The 22,281-nt window shown below is 43.6% G+C and overlaps 1 protein-coding gene across 1 annotated transcript in view; it reads right to left on the minus strand.

The window, feature by feature from the left end:
- PLPP2 (phospholipid phosphatase 2) overlaps nt 1–22,281 on the minus strand; it is a 52,989-nt gene that overhangs the window by 29,645 nt on the left and 1,063 nt on the right. The window lies entirely within an intron of this gene.

Raw genomic sequence — 22,281 nt, forward strand, 5'->3', positions numbered from 1 at the left:
AATGTCATACCCGGGATGCCTATTAGAATCTTGTTTGGTCAGATTTAAGTGAGTTATTTCTAAAAATTACAGACCTACAATATAAAACGCCAAATTTCCTTGCAAATAATGGTACCGCTTTCAGCATGTTTTTTCGGAAAGAATCATACCGCCAGGGAGGTTAATGGTGCAAGCATTAAAAAAAAATTATACCTTTTTTGGGGGGAAAAAACACATGTTTTAATAAAAAAATAAGACAACAGTAAAGTCAGCCCAATTTTTTTTTTATATTGTGAAATATGTTACGCCGAGTAAAATGATACCCGACATGTCACACTTCAAAATTGCGTCCGCTTGTGGAATGGCGACAAACTTTTACCCTTTAAAATCTTCATAGGCAACGTTTAAAAAATTCTACAGGTTGCATGTTTTGAGTTAGAGGAGGTCTAGGGCTAGAATTATTGCTCTCGCTCTACCAATCACGGCGATACCTCACATTTGTGGATTGAATACCGTTTACATATGCGGGCGCTACTCACGTTAGCTTCTGCAAGCTTGACGGGGCACATTTTCTGGCTCCTAACTTTTTTAGCTGGCTCCTAGATTCCAAGCAAATTTGTCAAACCCTGTATTAATATGATACTGTTAGAGCCGATTCACACAGGGGCAACACGACTTTCAGCACGACTTTGGGAGGCAACTTGGACACGACTTGAGTATGAATCATCAGGCAACTTACAAGGCAACTTCAAGTCGCCTCCAGGACAGGAGGCTTTCCAGTGGCCAATCAAACAACAATCAGCTCTGTGGGAGGGAGGGGTTTGCCTGAGAAATGTATGTTATCTTCCTGTATTGTTGCTTCAGTTAATCCGACTGTGATCCAACTTCTGAGGCGACTTCCATTGAAATCAGTGGGTACAAGTTGCCTACAAGTTGCCTAGAAGTCGGATTGAAGTAGTACAGGAACCTTTTCTGAAGTCGGAGCGACTTCAGTAGTGTGCATTAAGACGACTCCTATTCACTTCCATTTATTTTCTCGGCCGCGCGACGTGGGGCGACTTGAAGTCGGATCCCAGGTCGCCCCTGTGTTAACCGGCTCTTAAAGTTATTCTAAATGTGTTTATATCTAGAGTTTTTTTACTTTTATAAATAACTTTTCATGTATCTCAGTCAGTCTGTGGACTGCATCTTATGTGAAGCAGAACTCTAGTAAAGCAGCTAAACATACAACTGAAATGCCTAAAACAGGAGCTGTGTTTTTTTTACCTGCTGAAGGATTTGTAATTATGGTCTGCTAGGTCTTGTGATTGAAAAGCTAGGAAGGAAACCACACAAATTATTCTTTTCAACTTACAATTTGAGGTTATAGTGTTGCACTGCACATTTCCATTTTCCAAAATAGTTTGTAGATTCATCCTTAGTATCACAACTTTGTCTATTTCGTTATTTCAGGTAGGTGCTATATTTTTATCTACTATAAAGCCCAACTCCAGATTTACCACCACCCCAACCACCAGCAGACATTCTCTCTGAAATGCTCCAGCGTTACAGGGAGCGGTCTTGCAGAGAAGCAAGTTGAACTGTTTTCTGTCCCCTAGATAAAAAATGTAACCCTTGCAGTGTGGGGGCAGAATTTTGGTTTTAGGTGCCCTTTGTATAATTTTAGCCTTTAAGGCCAAGTTTTGCTAAAATGTAAAAAAAATAAAATTCAGCACAAGGGCCATAACTTACAGCCAGTACGATGTGTCCCCTGTGCCGATTCACTTTAGGAGAAATCTTCCTCTAGTCCAACATCCCCTCTGACACAGCCACTGTAATCTTACCGTCTGGTAGGGGTTAATACAACTAAAGGGCTGTCAGTATCTCTCATTAACAGAACTTGACTATGTTCACCCTTTCCTGCCAGATCCAATCCTAGAAGCCATACTATAGCCTCTATGAATGACACGGGATCTGTGAATGGAGGGAGCACAGCCAAAAGCCCATCCTCCATAGATCTTAAACATTGTAGGGACATGTCCTTATGTTCCTTGCGTTAATTTGTAGGTTTTTGATGCAAGCTGAACCTACATTGTTATGCTTAAAAGTATATAAAAACATATTCATGTCATGCTTTCCGAAAACGAAAGGTTATACTAGCAATGAAACACTTATTGGTTGATTTGCTAAAACAGTGCATAATCTGGTGCAGTTCTGCACAGAGACCAATCAGTCTCCAGGTTTTTCGTCAAAGCTTTATTGTTGAACAAGCTGTAGTTCAGGGTTTGACAAATTTGCTTGGAATCTAGGAGCCAGCTAAAAAAGATAGAAGCCAGAAAACGCGGCATGTCCCGCCGAGCTCGCGCGCTGAAGCGAACGCATTCGTGAGTAGCACCCGCATATGTAAATGGTATTTAAACCACACGTGAGGTATTGCCGCGATTGGTAGAGCGAGAGCAATAATTCTAGCCCTAGACCTCCTCTGTAACTCAAAACATGCAACCTGTAGAATGTTTTAAACGTTGCCTATAGAGATTTTAAAGGGTAAAAGTTTGTCGCCATTCCAGGAGCGGACGCAATTTAAAAAAAAGTGTATTTTTTGTAAGACCGCTGCACAAATACGGTGTGACAGAAAGTATTGCAACGGCCGCCATTTTATTCTCTAGGGCAGGGGTCTCCAAACTATGGCCCTCCAGTTGTTCAGGAACTACAATTCCCATCATGCCTAGTGATGTCTGTGAATGTCAGAATTTTACAATGCCTCATGGGACATGTAGTTGCGCAACATCTGGAGGGCCGTAGTTTGGAGATCCCTGCTCTAGGGTGTTAGAATAAAAAATATATATAATGTTTGGGGGCTCTAATTAGAGGGAAGGAGATGGCAGTGAAAACACAGAAAAACACATTAGAATTGCTGGATTGCTGTTTTACTTGTAATGCCAACGGCCACCACAAGATGGCACCAGATCACAGAAGGAAGCTTAAGTCTGCAGAAGGCCGCAAAGCCGCAGCCTCAATTACCGGATGGCACAGTGGCGACAATGGGCATCAATGCGCACAGTGGCAATTAAAGGGCACAGTGGCAATTAAAGGGCACAGTGGCAATTAAAGGGCACAGTGGCAATTAAAGGGCACAGTGGCAATTAAAGGGCACAGTGGCAATTAAAGGGCACAGTGGCAATTAAAGGGCACAGTGGCATGGCACAGCAGTGATAATTGATGCCACAGTGGCTGCATTTGATGGGCACAGTGAGGCTGCAATTTTTTTTATTTTTTTTGTTTGCGCCCCCCCCCCCAAAATTTTGAGCACCAGCCGCCACTGTCAGCAACTCCAGTTTTCCCATCTTATTAGCTATACTTCTAGCATTGGTTTACAAGCCTTGTAGTTTTGTCCTGTTGCATACTCCTTGTTAGCTGTTATGAGGCTGCAATTTGGATTTGCCAGCTTACATTGGGTTTTGGCATTCTAGTCACCCTACCACTAATGCAGGGCCCGACAAATCCCGGTCGCCATGGGGACTAGAAATAGCCTCCTGGTGACTTGGCCTGGAAGGTGGGCAAAAAAAATAAAGTTTTTTTTTTTTTTTGTGAAGTTCCCAGATCTTCCTTGTGTGAGCTGGCGCCATGTGGTGGTGGCCGTTGGTATTACAAGTTAAGCATTACAAGTTAAAGGGGTTGTAAAGACAAAAATATTTTCCTCTTAAATTAAAGTCTGACAGTAGCTGATAAAGTAAAAAGTAATGTTTTGCATTATAACTAGTTTGATACCTGTTGAAATCGAGCTGTTTTATTCACCTCCGTCACTCCTGAATCATTCTCACTAACTTCCTGGTTTGCGGTGCGCATTCATTCTTGCTACATCACGGCCTAATGGGAACTACAGTTCCCATTAGGCTTAGCCTCCATGCCTGTGAGGGATAAGAGAGCATCTTCACGCAGGGCTGTAGTCATAGGGAGGGGGTAAGAACATTCTGCTTTCCACCATGCAAAACGGCTCAGATGCTGGTGGAAAGCAAGAAGAGGAGAGAAAGGAAATGGCATTTTCAAACCTGGATAACTGTATTTTGGAGGTCAAAAGGAAAAACGAGGTAAGTAATATTTAAATGCTCTAGCTTACAGCAATCAATTGATCTAATAAAAAAGAACCTTTAGTGTTCCTTTAAACAGCAATTCTAATGTAATTTTTCACTATTTTCACTGCCATCTTCTTCACTCTAATTAGAACCAGCAAACATTATATATATTTTTTATCCTATCACCCTAGAGAATAAAATGGCGATCGTTGCAATACTTTCTGTCACGCGGTATTTGCGCAGCGGTCTTACAAGCGCAAGTTTTTGGGCAAAAATTACACTTTTTTTAATTAAAAAATAAGACAGAGTAAATTCATACCCAACATGTTACACTTCAAAATTGCGTCCGCTCGTGGAATGCCGACAAACTTTTACCCTTTAAAATCTTCATAGGCGATGTTTAAAAAAATCTACAGGTTGCATGTTTGGAGTTACAGAGGAGGTCTAGGGCTAGAATTATTGCTCTCGCTCTACCAATCGCGCCGATACCTCACTTGTATGGTTTGAACACCGTTTACATATGCGGGCGCTGCGCACGTATGTGTTCGCTTCTGCGCGCAAGCTCGTCGGGGCGGGGTGCGTTTTCTGGCTCCTAACTTTTTTAGCTGGCTCCTAGATTCCAAGCAAATTTGTCAAACCCTGCACCAATGCCCTCAATATTACCCACTGATCCTTGCGCAATGCTGGCTAGCTCTACATCTGGACCCTCCCCCCAACACCTAGTTAAAAAATCCTCTCTAACTTTTCGTCAAACTTCTCTCCCAGCAGAGCTGCACGCTCCCCATTTAGGTACCTGCTAAAGAGCTGTTAAAATGAGTAGACCCTGCAACAGAGAAGTCAAGAATACCGGAGTAGGCATGTATAATATTACTAACTGGCTGTCTTGTGAACATGTTTATCCTCCAGGGGTGATGCCACTGCCAGATAGGCTTATCAAAATGAAAACAGCAACCCCTTCAAATCCCTCTCTTGGCAAAGCATGTTGTGTAGCATCTTCTACTGCTCAAACACTTAAGGTTTACAGACAATAAGCTGTTGCTTCCTATGAAAATAAATATAAAAAAAACTAACACAAATTGACCATTCGGAATAGCCAGCTCACTAAAGTTTTAGGTAGTAATGCAATATATCACCACAGAAGCAACTGACAAAAAGGGCATTATCAGCATGCATTGTTAGCCCCTGCCTCACTAGTGACAGGATTGTAAAAACGTGCTGTTTGGATGTGCTTATGTGTGTTACCCTCTCATCAGTTGGATCAGCAAAGCACTCCCTCTTGCCGAAAATGTTCATCTCCAGAAAACGTGTGATCTCTCATGCATCTAGCTGGCAAGAAATCAACAAAGACAAGCAGGTGAGTGATTCACTGCCTTATTGTGCCCTCCATAGATATCATGCTGCTGGCAAGTTCTCACCAATGGCAAGTATGCAAGCATGGCATGGGCATTGAGCCTAGTACACAGGGGGTGAATGTCGGGTTTAATAGACACCACCTGACATTGAGTCCGCTTGTACTGGACACGGTTCGACAGTCGGTCTCTCGATTGGGCATGACTGAAAAGGGTCTGCTGATCGGAGGGTTCTGGCGAGGGGCAGTCCACCTGTCAGAACATAATAGAACAGTAGGGGGGATTGCTGTACCAACATTGGATATCTAGTACAGTGGTTCCACGTGAGCTGTCAGTTTTTTTTCCCCCAGCCCTGCTAAGTTGAATGGAAAAAAAAAAAACCTACTAGTGTGTACAATGCTTTACAGACTAAAAGACCAAACAAGTGTCCCACCAGGTAATTTAATGCCAACTTTTACATAGGAGGTGAACTCTAACCTGCACTTTAGAAAAATCTTCAAAATTGAGATCGCCCCTTTAGAAGGGGTTTACATTTTAAAATTATAGGTTGAATTACAGGGCATAAGATCACGATTCACTGTGGCCAAGTTTTCTTCTCGTTCGTCACTTTATCAGATAATCACCTTTTTTTTTTTTTAAACGATCATATCAAGATCGAACATTCAATGCAAGCTTATTTTACCAACTACAAGACTTGCATGGTTGTAAGTGCTAACGTTTTTTTTTACCTTAAAGGAACACTAATAGCCGCCGACTGTATCACTCTGATGCGGCCCCCGACGGGCCGCATCATCGGATGTGATTGACAGCAGCGCCAGCCAATGGCTGCGCTATCAATCCGTCCAGCCTAGCCAATCAACGGCTAGGCTGGGAACTGAAGAGGATCACGGGGACGAGCCCGGGACTTTCGAGGGGTTAGGTAAGTAAAAACGGGGGTTCGGGGGGCGGTACCGCCGGATGTTTTTTTTCTCCATGCACAGCTATCTCTCACGTGAGAGTTTGCCAGGAAGGAAGGGGGATATGCCATAAGAGGGCCAATAAGAGCTGGAGGTGTGTGTCTATGTAAATCCAGGAAACGAACAGGCAGCAACTTCAGCTGCCCACAGTTAAAGTGGATGCAGCCAGACTCAGGGAATTTTCTGTAGCATATCACAATATATATATAAAATAATATGCAAAGTGGTTGGAGAGAAACTTCAGAATGGCAAAGATGCTTTTATTACAAATTATGTGAGCAGACTGCAGTTCCGCTTTCATGTATTCTCTGCATTAAAGTTTTAGGTGCAGCTTCCCCCAAATATTCACCTGAGCCCGCACAAGTTCCCTCATTGCAAGCGGCTTGCTATGGGGATACTAAGGGGGAGGAGCTAGGAGCACCAGCAGTGGACCCCAGAAAAGGGGGAATGGGTCCTCTCTGTGCAAAACCATTGCACAGAGTAGGCAAGTATAACATGTCTTCCGTTTTTAAAAGTTTTTTTTTGATCACTTTAACCATTTCAATACCAGGCACTTTCGACCCTTCAGGACAATTTTCAGCGTTGTCGCACTTTGAATGACAATTGTGCGGTCATGCAACCATGTACCCAAACAACATTTATAATTTTCTCCCCACAAATGGAGCTTTTAGGCGGTATTTGATCACCTCTGGGGTTTTTATTTTTTTTGCTAAACTAAAAAAAAAATGTTTGAAAAAAAAAAAAAAAGTGTTTTTCTTAGTTTCTGTCATCACATATTTTTTCTGCTTCACAGACGGGCACTGATATGTAGCACAGACAGGGACCTGAAAAGACGAGGATAGAAGCTGCCCTGGGAAAACCATTGCAGAAAGCTCTTGCGAATGCGCTCCCGTGATACAGCAGCAGGAATCGCAGTTGACTATCACTCTGCCCCGGCGCGCCGTGTCATTGGATGTGATTGACAACAGCACCAGCCAATGGCTGCGCTGCTATCAATCCGTCCAACCTAGCCAATCAACGGCCAGGCTGGGAGCCGATGACGGGACGAGCGCAGGACTTTCGAGGGCTGAGGCAAGTAAAACGGGGGCTCATGGGGGGGGGGGGGGATTGCTGTCTGATGTTTTTTCACCTTAATGCATCCTATGCATTAAGGTGAAAAAACATTTACAACCCCTTTAAGTGTTGAAAAGGCAAGACAGCTAGAGAAGGGAAAACAAACAATGGCAGCCTTCATGCTTCTCTCATGACAGGCTTCTTTTAAAGGAAACCTGTACTAACAGCAACCTGGAAAAGGTCTTTCTGATCTTGTGGTGAAATATCTAGCTGCCTGGCAACAACCGGCTTAAATACTTCTGACCAGTAAACTAACAATGGAGCAAGTCCTGTGAAAACTCCTTACCTATGCTCTGTAGAATCAAAGTGCACAGTAGTCGTATTTTTTTGATTCTTCTATGTAGTCCATAGAAGAAAAACAAAGGGCTAAGGTGTGTTCAAATAACATTTAAATATACCTTTCACAAACCTAGGCAATCAAGCCAAGCATATGATGAGGAAATCTATAACCCCCCCCCCAAAAAAACAAAAAAAAAACACGACATGCCAAATGTGGCATGCCAAGGGGTCACCATCACTTAAAGTTCCATTTTGGTAGAAGAAAATGTTTTGCCCTTAAATATATATTTAGTAATATGTGTAATTGTTAATATTGCTTCAATACTTCAGCTAACCAGAAACAAGGAGTGATGTGCTACTGTAGGGCAGAATTTGGGTCTACTTTAACCAGTTTGGCGCGCTCCCATGTCCTGTTGCTGCGTCCGTAGACATAGGCAGCAGGATCCCACGCCATTGGATTTAATCGACAGCAGCAGGAGCCAGTGGTTGCGCTGCTATCAAGCTATCCAATCAAGAGACGAGACACCAACCATAAAGGGTGTGCGCTTCTCCAGCGTGGGAACGACTAGGCTCAGGTGAGTAAGACGGGGGAGCTGGTGCACTCCAATAGGTTTTTTACCTCAATGCATAGAATGGAAATGGCAAGGGTTAATGCGTCTATGGATGCACATAGCATGGCACGGGAGCATGCCCACACGTGCCCCCATAGCTTGCTATGGGGCACATACAAAACAGAAGGAGCCACGAGTGCTGGTAGGGCTTGACAGAAGAGGAGGTATGGGGGCTTTCAGTGCAATACCAATGCTAAAGAGCAAGTAAACCATGTTTATTATTTTTGGGGGAAAATTAAGCCTTTAGGTTACAGATAGTAACCCTGGCAAACGTCCATTTTGCCGCGTTTAAAAATACACACACACACACACACACACACACACACACACACACACACACGTTTTTTTTTAAATGGCCAAAAAAGCCGGCGTCTGAAATGTGGAAATCTTCTGCGTCTGAACCCATTTTTTTGCTTTCAAAGAAACGCTGTTAAACGCAACTGCCTAAACACGGCAATAAATGAGACTGTGTACATGGTCACATAGGATAACATTGAATAAGTTCAGGGGCAGTTGAAAAAAGCATCCAACTGCCCCTGAACTAATATACCTGGAAAACTAGTGTTCTGGTGCCTTAATTATGCTGCAACAACCTGAAACAGTACTCTTATCATTTATTCAATAATAGGACTTCTTGCTAAGCCATAAGTGTTACACCTACTCAAAGGTCATACATCAAGACAAAAGTACAGGGAGAATATAATAAACAGGCACCTTTTTCAGGACAGAAGCCATTATCGACAGAGCAATAATCACCTTTTTTTTCATATAAGAAAAAAAAAACACGCTCATCTAATTTTAGCACAGTGGCTTTTGATAACCTCTTCCAAAAAGCAAAAAAGGTGTGTACCAACAACCCTTCCAACTGTTGGAAAATAACTTCCTAGGCAGAGACTATAATCATCAGGCTAGCCGCACTGGGTCATAATCTTTGTACCATTTAATATTTGCTTGCATTTTACTGTCAGATGCCACATACAAACAACTCCTACTTAAAGTGGACCTTCAGTCATTTTTTTTACTTTCCATCTATTAAATCCTCTGTCCTTGTTGTTTTAACTTTGGATAGTAAAACTTTTTTTTTCTGCCAGTAAATACCTTATACAGACCCCTTTGTTTCTTGTCTGGTCATTAAACTAGGCTTGCACAGCCCTCGTGAGTCTGCCAGGAAGGGAGGATGAGTCATAAGAGTGCTAATGAGAGCTGCAGGGCTGGAGGTGTGCCTATGTGTAAATCCAGGCAGTGAATAGGCAGCAGGTTCAGCTGCACACAGGTAAAATGGCTGCAACCAGACTCAGTGGAGGGAGATTTCTGCAGCATATTTGGCAAGTACAGAATCACAATATATATATAAAATATGCAAAGTGGTTGGAGGGAAGCTTCAGAATGGCAAAGATGTTTTTATTACAAAATTATGTGAGTAGGGTTGTCCTGATACCACTTTTTTAAGACTGAGTACTAGTACCGATACTTATTTTCAAGTACTCGCCAATTACTGATACTTTTTTTTAATCTCATGTGACATTGGCACATGTGTCAGTATTTTTTTTAACAATTTGTTTTTAATTTTTTACAATTTTTTTACGTTTTTTTTTTATTTATAATAATGCTTTCTTTTTTGAAGGGGGGTGGGGGGGTGGCCAGTGTCAGTGTGTTTCTTCTTTTATTTTATTTTTTATTTTCTTTCAGCCCTGTTGGGGGGCCTTGATGAGATATCAGGGGTCTTAACAGACCTCTGACATCTCCCCTTTGAGACAGAGAAAGGGACACATGTTACCCAGTCCCTTTCTCAGTAGCCTCAGCTGCATGGAGAGAAGACAGCGGCTTCTCTTCATTCATAAACTGAAACATTGTAATCACAGTTTACGATGTTTCAGTTATGTGAATGGACAGAGTCAGTAATCACTGACTGTCCATTCGGAGCAGTAAGGAGCCAAATTTATCGTCTCCTACTGCCGCTCTCCATCCTGACAATTCCAGGGGGTGGAGGGGGACACGGAGGGAGAGGGAAACACGGAGGGAGAGGGAAACACGGAGGGGGCCACGGAGGGAGAGGGAAACACGGCGGGGGACACGGAGGGAGAGGGAAACACGGCGCACTGATCACCGCTGACCGTACAAGTATCGGGTGAAGCATCGGGAGCATTTGCTCAAGTACAAGTACTTGGGCAAATGCTTGGTATCGGTACTGGGACAAGCCTAGATGTGAGCAAACTGAAGTTCCTCTTTAAGCTTGTGTTTTGAAGGACAAATATGTATTACCCTTTATTGTTTAGGATAAAAAGGCAGACTACATTTTATGGAAGGCTCCTACTGCCAATCAGTACTCTTATCATCAGTGATCGTCGTTGCCTATATCAGGGAACAGACGATCACTGACATTGCCACAGAGAAGGTTTTTTTACACGCACCTCTCCCCGTTCTTCAGTTCCTGTGACCCAATCGCTCGCGACCCACGACTGGGCTCTTAAAGGGGACGTATATATACGTTCATGTGCCCAGCTGTGCCATTCTGCCGGTGTATATTGTCGTGTGGCGGTCCTTAAGTGGTTAAGGCATGCAACGAGTTTCTCTATACCTGGGACATGCAATTAGCAGACCACCAGCTGTTGCAGAACTACAAATACCATGAGGTATAGCAAGACTGGCAGCCACAAGCATGGCACGCAGAGGCATGATGGGACTTGCAGTGTTGCAAAAGCTGGAGGTCCGCTTATTGCATATCCCTGCTCTATACTGCAGTGCTCAAAATTTCAAGTCCTGAGCTACTAGCCAGGCCTCAAGGCATACTCGCCACCAGTTGCCCCGCCCAACCCCTACCATGTCCCGCCCCTAATCCCGCCCCTAGACACGCTCTCATAAATCTCATGAAATTACACTTAATATTTATTACTTAATTCTACATAAAACATTTAACAACAACTTAATCCGTGCCCAAAAATGCAGCCTGCCCATGTCTACCAATGTAGCAAAATGTCCTCATTTTCCAGCCAGAGTCCCCCCCCCCCCCCCCCCACACACACATATTGCAGCCAGAGTCTCCCCCCCACACACACACATATTGCAGCCAGAGTCCCCCCCCCCCCACACACATACACATATATTAGCCAGTCTCCCCCCCACACATATATTAGCCAGAGTTTCCCCCCCCCCACCACCGCACATATTAGCCAGAGTTCTTGCCCCCCCCCCCCGCATCCTACCTGTGCTGGGTAGGAGAGGAGCCGCCGCCGAATGGTTCGCGGGGAACATCACAGCTTTCAATTCAATAGCTGTGTGTGTTCCCCGCAGCGCGCGTCTTATACAGCCCCTCCCCTCTTGTCCGGGAAACTTTGATAGACAGATCACCCATCCAATCCTGGGATGGGTGATCTGCCTATCAGTTTCCCGGAGGGGAGGGGCTGTATAAGACGTGCGCTGCAGGGAACACACACAGCTATTGAATTGAAAGCTGTAATGTTCCCCGTGGTTTGAACGCAGCGGCGGCTCCTCCTCTCCTCGCTCGCCCCCCCTGCTCCCAAGCAGCCAGCCAGACACTCGCCAGCCCTCAAAATATACTCGCAAAATGCAAGCGGCGAGTGCAAAATTTTGAGGGCTGCTATACTGTATTAGTAAAACTGATAATGTGGCCATATTTATCAAGCGGTTACATTCACTGCCATGTACATCTGCAGTATAAGTTTAGTATACATAACATACACTGCTTTATAAATGGTGACAACATCCCAGCATGCTGGGAAATGTGGCCGATGTGGCATTTTTGTACTGCTTATTATGGATTAATATTTAACCACATAGTTTAATAAAATTCTAGATATGGAGATTTTTACATAGTTATATTGGGCAAAGCAATATCTCAATAGTGCCTGTGCCCAGAAGGTTACCCTCATTTGTTCACTCACCACAGGACCTGGAAGCTAGTGGAGTTTCACTGTACTAATGGTGTTTATTAGTGAGTGTCAAAACTCAATTTCATCGTGGGCCACATCATTGTTGTTGTCCTCAAAGGGTTGGTTGTAGCTGAATGACTAGATGTCCAGAGCACCCCACTCCCCCACCATCAGAAGTCAAGAGTCCCCAAACCTCCCTTACATCACAGTTCACCCGCCCCCGCTGCCTAGAACAACCCGGGGTAGGAGCTGGGAAGCAGAAAGTGCAGGTCGGGAGGAGGATCAAAAAAGGACGGGAGTCGCCTGCTGAATGCTGAAACCAGGGAAGGTGGCGATGAGGGGGCGCTGTGGCTGTACAGAGAGGCACATGATCTGTCCTCCTCTCTGCTGCTGATACAAGGTGGGGGCAGAGATGAAGGGGGTGCAGCTGCGAGGGCCACATTAACCACTTAAAGCGTTTTGTGTGATATATATATATATATATATATATATATATATATATATATATATATATATATTTATCGCATTTTATACAGCACAGTGCTTGTGCTGTGTAATTTGGCACCCTGTAACACCTAAAAAACCTGGCTGATCCTGCCTGGCTATACCCTCCCCTCTGCAAACAGACCACAATAATCAGGGCACATAATGTTATTTTACAGAGGGGATGGGATGTTTCATTGTAACTATGATAGCAGAGGAGGGGACTGACACAGAGCAGACAGGTACAGAGGAGAGCTGTGGATGACGGAGGCACATGAACTGACCACGGTGCAAGGGCTCAGCAGATAAACCGTGGTCAGTTCACAGGGGGGAGGGTATAGCCAGGTTGGATCAGCCAGGTTTTTTAGGCGATATAGGGGGCCAAATTATACAGCACAAGCACTGTGCTCTTATTCATGCTTTAAGGCAGTGGTCTCCAAACTGCATCCCGGGGGCCAGATGTGGCCCTTTGCTTGCTTTTATCCGGCCCTTGGGGCAATATTTCATTCACCGATACCAACAATGGGGCATAGTTTCTCCTACTGACACCAACAAAGGGGTCCAATGACATCAACGATGGGTCACAATTCTTCCTAATAAACACCAACAATGGGACACAATTCCTCACTATGACACCAACAATGGGGCATGGTTTTTCTCAATGACACCAACAATGGGACCCAATAACGGGGCACAGTTACTCCCACTGAAACAATGGGGCATTCATTTTTCCCACTGATGTCGGGATTTTTTTTGACTCCCACTGACCACTGTCCAGCCCTCGTAAACTCTGAAGGACATTAAACTGGCCCTTTGCTTAGAAAGTTTGGAGACCCCTGCTTTAAGGGATCAGGATCTGTTTTTTTCTTTCAAGGTAACACCAACATCGGTGTATGCATAGTAAAATTGGTCCAACCCAGACCAAAGTAACTAAAAATATCCATACTTTGATACAAGTACCATATTTTAACATCATTAGCAAATAGGATTTTAAAATACATGCGTTTGCTTATATTATTAAGCCATCTCCCTAGAACTTTGACAAGACCACACAAATCACAGTGCTGATCTCAACTTTTCTTTTCCATGAAATATCAGAAAGAATACACTGAAAACACAAAACAAAAAAAACACATATCCATAGAGTAAACAACTATTACATGATGTTACCTATAAAAAGCAAAATGTGTTTTGCAATAAATATACCTATATACTGTACATGTATATCTTTAGAAAAGGGCACACCTGTCCGTACACAGCGACCTCCCCGTACACAGGGGAAGGCTGACACACCTGGGTGAGTTCTGTAAGATCTTGTAGATCAGGTTTCTCTACATGATTTCCTCTCTCTATAGCACCTTCAGGAACAAGGGAGGGAGGCAATGGAAATGAAATGCACATTAGGCCTCTGTCTGTTTTGCAGTGCCTGTGATTAGGGCCGATTTTATATTGTGGGCCTGTAACTGAGTGGAAAGCTTATTGAACAACAAGCTCAGTCACATGTACATCAGATAAAATAAAACTAACTATTTATGACTGTGTTATTCAACAGCATTTATCTATGGAGGATAGCCTTGGTGAGATGTTTGTTAAGATTGCCACGCATACCATTAGACAGTACAATCATCTTTAGTTTTACCAAAACTATGCAATATAAAGGTCAGATGCAAACAATCTATTGTATTTGTATCCCATCAGGCAGGTCATTGCACTACATAGATGGCAGCAGTGTAGGAGATTGTACAATTGGACAACAAAGGTCTGAAATGGAAATTAAAAGCTGACCACGTGTTATAATCCAATTGTATAAAATTCCTTTATATTTATTGATAATTGTGCACTGCGAGGTGCATTCCTCATCTAAAATAACACTTTGGCAGGCCCTCATACCATTACATTTTTTGGCTAAGTACCCTACATTGGTCTTGATGTCAGGTGTATGCGACTGCCAGACTGCATGGGAGAAGAAGCTTCCAGAACAAGCACAGAGGAGCCTGTAGGAGTGAATGATCAGGCAAGTAAAAAACTACCTTACCCAATCCACCAGACATATACAAGCAGTTAACACTTGCAGTGTGGGAGCAGCCCCACTGCTAGGGAGGACATTCCCTGGACTTGAGCTTAAAGCAGAGTTCCACCCAAAAGTGGAACTTCCACTCCTTGTACTACTCCCCCCACTCCGGTGCCACAATTGGCACCTCTCGGGGGGGAAGGGGGGGACAGGATACCTGTCTTTTACAGGTATCCCGATCCCACTTTCAGGAGCCTCAGCCGCGGGTATTGACATCACCGCCCGTCTCCCTCGGCCACCGGAGTGGCGCCTTGCGCATGTGCAGTAGAGTTCCCGGAGTGAAGCCATCACAATGGAGGTGGCATGCACCAGACAGCTGATGGAAACATCAGCTGCAGTGCTGACATAGCTGGACTCCAGGGCAGGTAAGTGTCCGATTATTAAAATTCAGCAGCTGCAGTATGTGTAGCTGCTGGCTTTTGATTTTTGCAGCGGTGGGTGGACCTCCATTTTAAAGTTTCCACCTCAGACACAAGCTACAGCACTAGCACAAACAAATAGTTTACTGTTTTGTCCTTGCATAAAATAAAAGACAAAAAACATTCCGCTCTCCCACGGACGTCATGTTTGCATGAAAAGGCGTACATTAACATTTTAAAACAAGAGAAAAAAAAAAAAAAAAAAAAAGGGGGACGTTGAAGCAGGCTGCTTCCTGAACATTTCCATAAATTAACATTTAGAAGGTCTTTGGGCTGTGTTTAATTACACTGGACAGACAGCAGTGGTGTGCAGTATGCCAGGCAACAAAGAAAAGCTTCCTGCAATTTTGGACCAACTGAACAGGCACCTTGACTGATACAACCGACTGCCCTGAGCCAAAAAATACATTGTATAAGCTTCTACATCACAGTCCTGCTGTCCGATAAAAAAAAATTACCTACTGTCAGAAACACTTTCCCAAACAGGTATGACAGCCATACAAACTCTCCTAAATTCTTCAGGTTTTTTTTACAATCTCAGGAGCAGAAAAGTTACAAGAGACCAAGAGACCAGCTGAAAAATGCAGGAATGATGACACACATACAGAAGAATGTAGCAGCAGACAACCCATTATAGCTGGATTTCATCAAACAACATCCTCTAATTGAGGAACTGTGAATTTAATTAGACCCCTGGGGATGAAGAGGAAAGGAGGTTACAATAAATATTGGAGGTGATGTCAAGTATAACATGCTAATAATGTCGGACAAGGCAAAGCCTTTACAGTACACCAACACAAATACCATGGTCATATTCATGGATGTTGACAACACATCCGTATTGACGGTCTTTGCTTATTTGCCATCTTATCTGCTCTTGCGCCTGTTAATGCTTAATCACTTGCATGACAGAAAGGGTGTGCACAAACTGATTGAATTTAAAGGCAGCACAGGAACAAATGGCCAGCTGTAAACATGTTTACATTGAACAATGAAAGTTTTGCATTAGCTGAACCAACCCCACAAAAGTAAAAAAATAAAGTTTGCCCCTTGCCAATATGACTATCACCCAATGTAATCAGGATGCTAAATATCACACCCAGGGGGAGAGATGAACTTGGACCAAAAATAAAATAAAAACTATAAAAACAAAGTAACTTTTTACCATAAAAATATCCAACATTTTCCTTTTGAAAAATGCTGAAATGTTTGGACTAGTATAGAGAGATTAAAAAACAGTCAGGTTTTTTTATTGCTGTTTGTGAAATTCAGCCTATTTGTTGTGTTTATCATTATCACCAAGAGTGAAAGAAATAATTTTAACACAGTCAAGGATTTCCTCACTTCCTGTTTTGGCTATGGGACAGGAAGTGAAGGGAAATTTCCACCATGGGATTTAAAAAAATAAAATAAATGGCTGTGAGTTCTACTTGAAGGGCCAGTTCACACCAGATGCAGTTCTGTGCGCTTTTTTCTGCACTAAAAATGCACGCACAGTGTTTTCCGTGTATTCCAATGGCTCTAGTTCACACCATGCAGTCAGTTTACGGTGCAGAAACTGACTGCATGGTGTGAACTAGACCCATTGGAATACATGGGAAAACACTGTGTGCATTTTTTGTGCAGAAAAAAAGCGCACAGAACTGCATCTGGTGTGAACTGGCCCTAAGACAACTTTTTCTTTGGAGTAGAGAAGGGTTAGCACCAAGTCTACATTCACATCTGAGCAGAGTATTCCTGGTGAGTTTTTAGCTTTTTTTTCCCCCAGGCATTTTACATGCACTTTTTCATGTGTATCAAGCTACAGGAGTTTGTTTCTGGGGCTGGGCAAGAAATCAGAATGCCACACTGCAGCCACAAGCCTAGGGTTTGGCTGCTGTTGAGGCACAACTGCCATACACTTGAATAGGTGGCATTAAGCACAGTTCACACTGCCAAGACTTGAGTCCAAAGTCGCATGACAGGTCACACTCCATTAACTGTCTGCAATGGAACCTTTCGTCACGCTACTTTGGGGAGACTTTATCATGACTTGCATGGACAAGTAAGCCGCAATGGAGGTCGCCTGGAAAAGTCGCACACCTTTCTGGAAGAAAGACAGAATCATTTTTGCCACAGCTGTAAAGCATCGTAGCATTTTAACAACCTCTTCCAGCTGCCATCGCAACTTAAGAGGGGTGGTAAAACGGACTCAACTGCCCTTAGACAGATACGGCGATAGAGCGAACCCAGCCTCAAACTGATAGATGCTACAGCACTTGCTTGAACTAAATACAAAACTATCATTCGTTTTGGATAGAGTGGAGAGGGATTAGAACAGTTGTCAGTTTTTATTGCCGTCTGTGTCTCTGTTGGACCTCATGCATACTGGACATATTGCCATCTCTCCTGGATGCCTTTCCTCCTGGTAGATACAATTTTACAGAAAAACTTCTTCACGTTTGTAAACGCATTTAGATGCATCAAGATTGTGGGCATTAATCCATTTATTATGGCCATTGAAATAAATACTCAAGGGCTAAGCACAACTTGTATTATTGCGTGTTTAGGTATGTCAGCCTTTTTTTTCTGCCAATACTCTGCTGCTCCTGGACACACTGGTTGTGTTCCCCCCCCCCCCCTATCTTTAAATTCTGTGTGTGCATGGACACATAGGCTAGCATGCAGGGGCATTTAGAGGCAGAAAAAAAAGCAGCGCTAAAAACAGCTGGTCTGGATTTGGCGGGGAAACCCCCATGCCAAAAAAAAAAAAAAAAAAAAACACTTACATATTACATGCAAAATGCTGCATTTGGGGGGGGGGGGGGGGGAGACCACGACCCTTTCCAAAAACGCAGAAGCATATAAATGCATTGATATGAACACATTTCATGGAGACCCATGTTAAAAAAATTCCCTGCATTTCTCCAAAAAAACACAGAAACACACATGTCCTTACTTAAAGCGGGAGTTCACCCATTTGTAAAAAAAAAAAAATTCTCCCCTTAGCTTCCTGCTCGTTTTTACTAGGGGAATCGGCTATTTATTTTAAAATATGAGCAGTACTTACCCGTTTTCGAGCTGCATCTTCTTCCGTCGCTTCCGGGTATGGGTCTTCGGGAGCGGGCGTTCCTTCTTGATTGACAACCTTCCGAGAGGCTTCCGACGGTCGCATCCATCGCGTCACTCGTAGCCGAAAGAAGCCGAACGTCGGTGCGGCTCTATACTGCGCCTGCGCACCGACGTTCGGCTTCTTTCGGAAAATCGTGACGCGATGGATGCGACCGTCGGAAGCCTCTCGGAAGACTGTCAATCAAGAAGGAACGCCCATTCCCGAAGCCCATACCCGGAAGCGACGGAGAGGATGCATCTCGTAAACGGGTAAGTACTGCACATATTTTAAAATAAATAGCCGATTCCCCTAGTAAAAACGAGCAGGAAGCTAAGGGGGAAAAGTGCCCTCTAAGGGTGAACCCCCGCTTTAAGGTGAATAAAAAGAGGGGAGAAAAAAAGTCAGACTGGAATGCATAGAAAACATGCATGCAGAACGCATCTGCAACGCGTTTCTATGACGTAAACTGGCCCTTAGTCAGGTATACAATTATAACTGCCTGGTTTACAACACAACAGTGCACATCAGACCCATTCCAGATGTGTGTGGCACATTCTGGTGCATTTCCATAAGCATTCCAGATACTTTTTTCCTGTTTTTTTTTTTTTTTCCACTGTGCTGGAGTCCAGTTCGATTTTGATGCATTCCAGTGCATTTTACCATGTTCCAGTACAGTCCAGTGCAAGAAAAATGCAGCACATTTTACTTTTTTTTCTGGAACTGGAATGCCCTGCAACTGACCGCACTGGTGTCAACTATGCCATTGGAAACAATACAACCTACTTTCCATGCATTTTTGATGAACAAAATAAATGCACTGGACTGCATGTGGTGTGAACTGGCCCTGAAAGTTACAAAAGAAAAAGAAAAAACACACCCACATTTTGTGGAGGCCCCAGAACCATAGTAGAGGGGAAATCCATCCTCCAATGGGGACACAGGGTTTCTTGCCTTTAGTTCATTTTTCACCATCTCCTGGAATGTGTGTGATGGAAGAGATATATATATATATATATATATATATATACACATACATATACATACACACATACATATACACACATACATATACACATATACACACATACATATACACACACACAAACAGGCCTGGTTCACACCTATGCATTTTTTTTGTGCTTTTTGCAGATTTGCACTACAGTCCATAACATGGTTTCCTATGGAACACATTCTGCGGTGCAAATTTGAAAAATGCAAAAAGCACTAAAAATGCATTGGAGTGAATCAGACCTAAAGGCACGATGCCAAACTTGGAAGTAAAATTTCATCCGAACGATCTGCGATTTTCTGATCGTTCGTATGGTGCTTCCGACAGCTGCGGGATGCGCAGACTATCAGATTTTTGTCAGATGTGAACACAACTTCCGATTTTCGTTTAATAAGAATGGTTTTCGTACGAAAAACAAAAAAAATCATAAGAGCAAGACTACGCATGCTCAGAAACGGAAAAATATATACAAAACTATTCAACACATTACGTCACTTCTGAAGTTGTATTCTATCGTCCGAAAATTTTCGTATGGCAAGTAACCTCATCACTTTCGACATGAGACTAGCATGCAACAAAAAACGGGACGAACGGTCGTCCTTAAGGCTAGGTTCACACTGCTGCGAATTCAAAATCGATTTTACCGCGATTTCGCGGCTGCGGTTTTGCCACGATTTAAGAGACATCTGTGCAGGGTTCAATGTAAATCGCTGCCCAAAATCGCAAAAAGTAGTACAGGAACTACTTTTTGAAATCGGTGTAGCGCCGCAGATGCTGCGTTGCACTGTTTAGGACGGTGCCATTGCCGACAAATGCCGCCGATTTGAGATGCGATTTGACATGTGAAATCGCATCTCAAATCGTACCAAGTGTGAACCTGGGCGAAATCTGATTGTGCGTACGAGGCTATACTGGGGTAGCAGTAGAATTTTCCCCAGTACAGAAAGCAAGAGAACAGTCAACATTAACAAACGCTCTAGCAGTACACACCAAAACTGAGCATGCGCAGAGTGCCCCCAAGGCTCTGTACTATCAGAAGATGGATTGGGGACAGTGGAAGGGGAGGATCAGAGAAGACATCAAACAGCAGAGTGGGCGCCCTCTCCTGAGTGGACGTTCAGGAATGTCCCTCAGGAGGGGGATTGCGTGCCTGTGCCCGCGCATGCGGAGCGATCCCGATGAGCTTGTGTCACCTGGACACAGCGCATCTCAGATAGGCAGGAGGGCTCTGTGATTGGCCCTCTTGATCACGATGGCCGTGTCCGATCACAGCCGTCATGTGATGTAAATAGAGAGCTGGTTGCTAGGCAATCGGCTAGTTGTCAGTGAGAAGAGCAGATCGCTCTAGCCGGCTGGCGATCAGTGTGTACGAGTTGTTTTTTACACTGATCCCCAGTGTAAAACAAGCATGTCCCCACACAATGTCCCCAAAACACGTCTCTATAAAGTAAAAACACCTGCCCCCCACATATGCAACAGTAAAATCATATGTCCCAATGATCATCTGCACACATATGTCCGCGATTACCTGCGTTCATCTGTCTGTGATCACTTAAACCATACACTTAACGGGGTTTTTTTTTTTTTTTTTACCAAAGACGTAGCAGAATACATTTTGGCTTAAAGCGGGAGTTCACCCGAAAGTTTTTTTTAACATTAGATTGAAGCTCATTTTGGGAAGGGGAATCGGGTGTTTTTTTTTTTAAATCGAATCAGTACTTACCGTTTTAGACCCCATTCACACCTGAGCGACAGCAGCGTTCGGCGGTAGCGGCGTATTTTTTTTTTTTTTCAAAAGTCTTCCCATTGCCGTCAATGGGAAAACGCCACTGTCGCCTGAAAAAAAGGGTCCGGGACTTTTTTTCAGGCGACAGGCGTTCGGCGTCTATGAGATGTGAACCATCTCCATAGACAGCAATGGGAATTCTCCCCTCTAGCGGCAGAAGCGTCCGGCATTTTGTCGCTCAGGTGTGAATGCAGCCTTAGAGAGCGATCTTCTCCGCCGCTTCCGGGTATGGTCTTCGGAACTGGGCGTTCCTATTTGATTGACAGGCTTCCGACGGTCGCATACATCGCGTCACGAGTAGCCGAAAGAAGCCGCACGTCGGTGCGGCTCTATACGGCGCCTTCGCACCGACGTTCGGCTACTTTCGGAAAATCGTGACGCGATGTATGCGACCGTCGGAAGCCTGTCAATCAAAAAGGAACGCCCAGTCCGGCAGCCCATACCCGGAGGCGGCGGAAAAGATCGCTCTCTAAAACAGTAAGTACGGCTTCGATTTAAAAAAAAACACATGATTCCCCTTGACAAAATGAGCCTCAATCTAATGTTAAAAATTACGTTTTTGGGTGAACCTCCACTTTAAATTGATGAAAAAATTTGGATTTTATTGGATTTCTTTTCAAATAGAAAGGAGGAACTATTGTTTTATTTTTCCAAATTTCTGCTCTTTTTTCGCAAAAAAATAAAAAACGAATGTGGTTAAATGATGCAGAGATTTAACGCATTAGGTTCCACAAGAAATAGTCTCTTCAATGGGTGCATACCGCATGCAAAGCACGGTCTGGGAGAAAAGCTGGTAAAGGTGCTGGTTTATTCTATGTGGAAGATATGGCTAATCTAACTGGACATAGATGAATATTTTCCAACATTCTGGAAAAAAAACTAAAGGCCCTTCCTGTGACAGATTAATAATTGGCTGCGATCAAGGAAAAAAAATACAAAAGGGGGAACAATTATTTAAAAGAGGGGAAAAAGCAACATTTTGAGAATAGCAATAAGGAGTTGGGGAATGTTCCAATGGGGCAGTGACAACTAGGATAGGATTTTCCTCATTCTGGAGAGATTTCCTCTTGCTTCCTGCATGTTTACAGATCAGGAAGTGATGGGAAATCTCTCCAAGGGGTCGTGAAAACTAGGATAGGATTTTCCTCATTGTGGAGAGATTTCCTCTTGCTTCCTGCATGTTTACAGATCAG

Source organism: Rana temporaria, chromosome 1, assembly GCF_905171775.1.
Source record: "Rana temporaria chromosome 1, aRanTem1.1, whole genome shotgun sequence".
Lineage (NCBI taxonomy): Eukaryota > Metazoa > Chordata > Amphibia > Anura > Ranidae > Rana > Rana temporaria.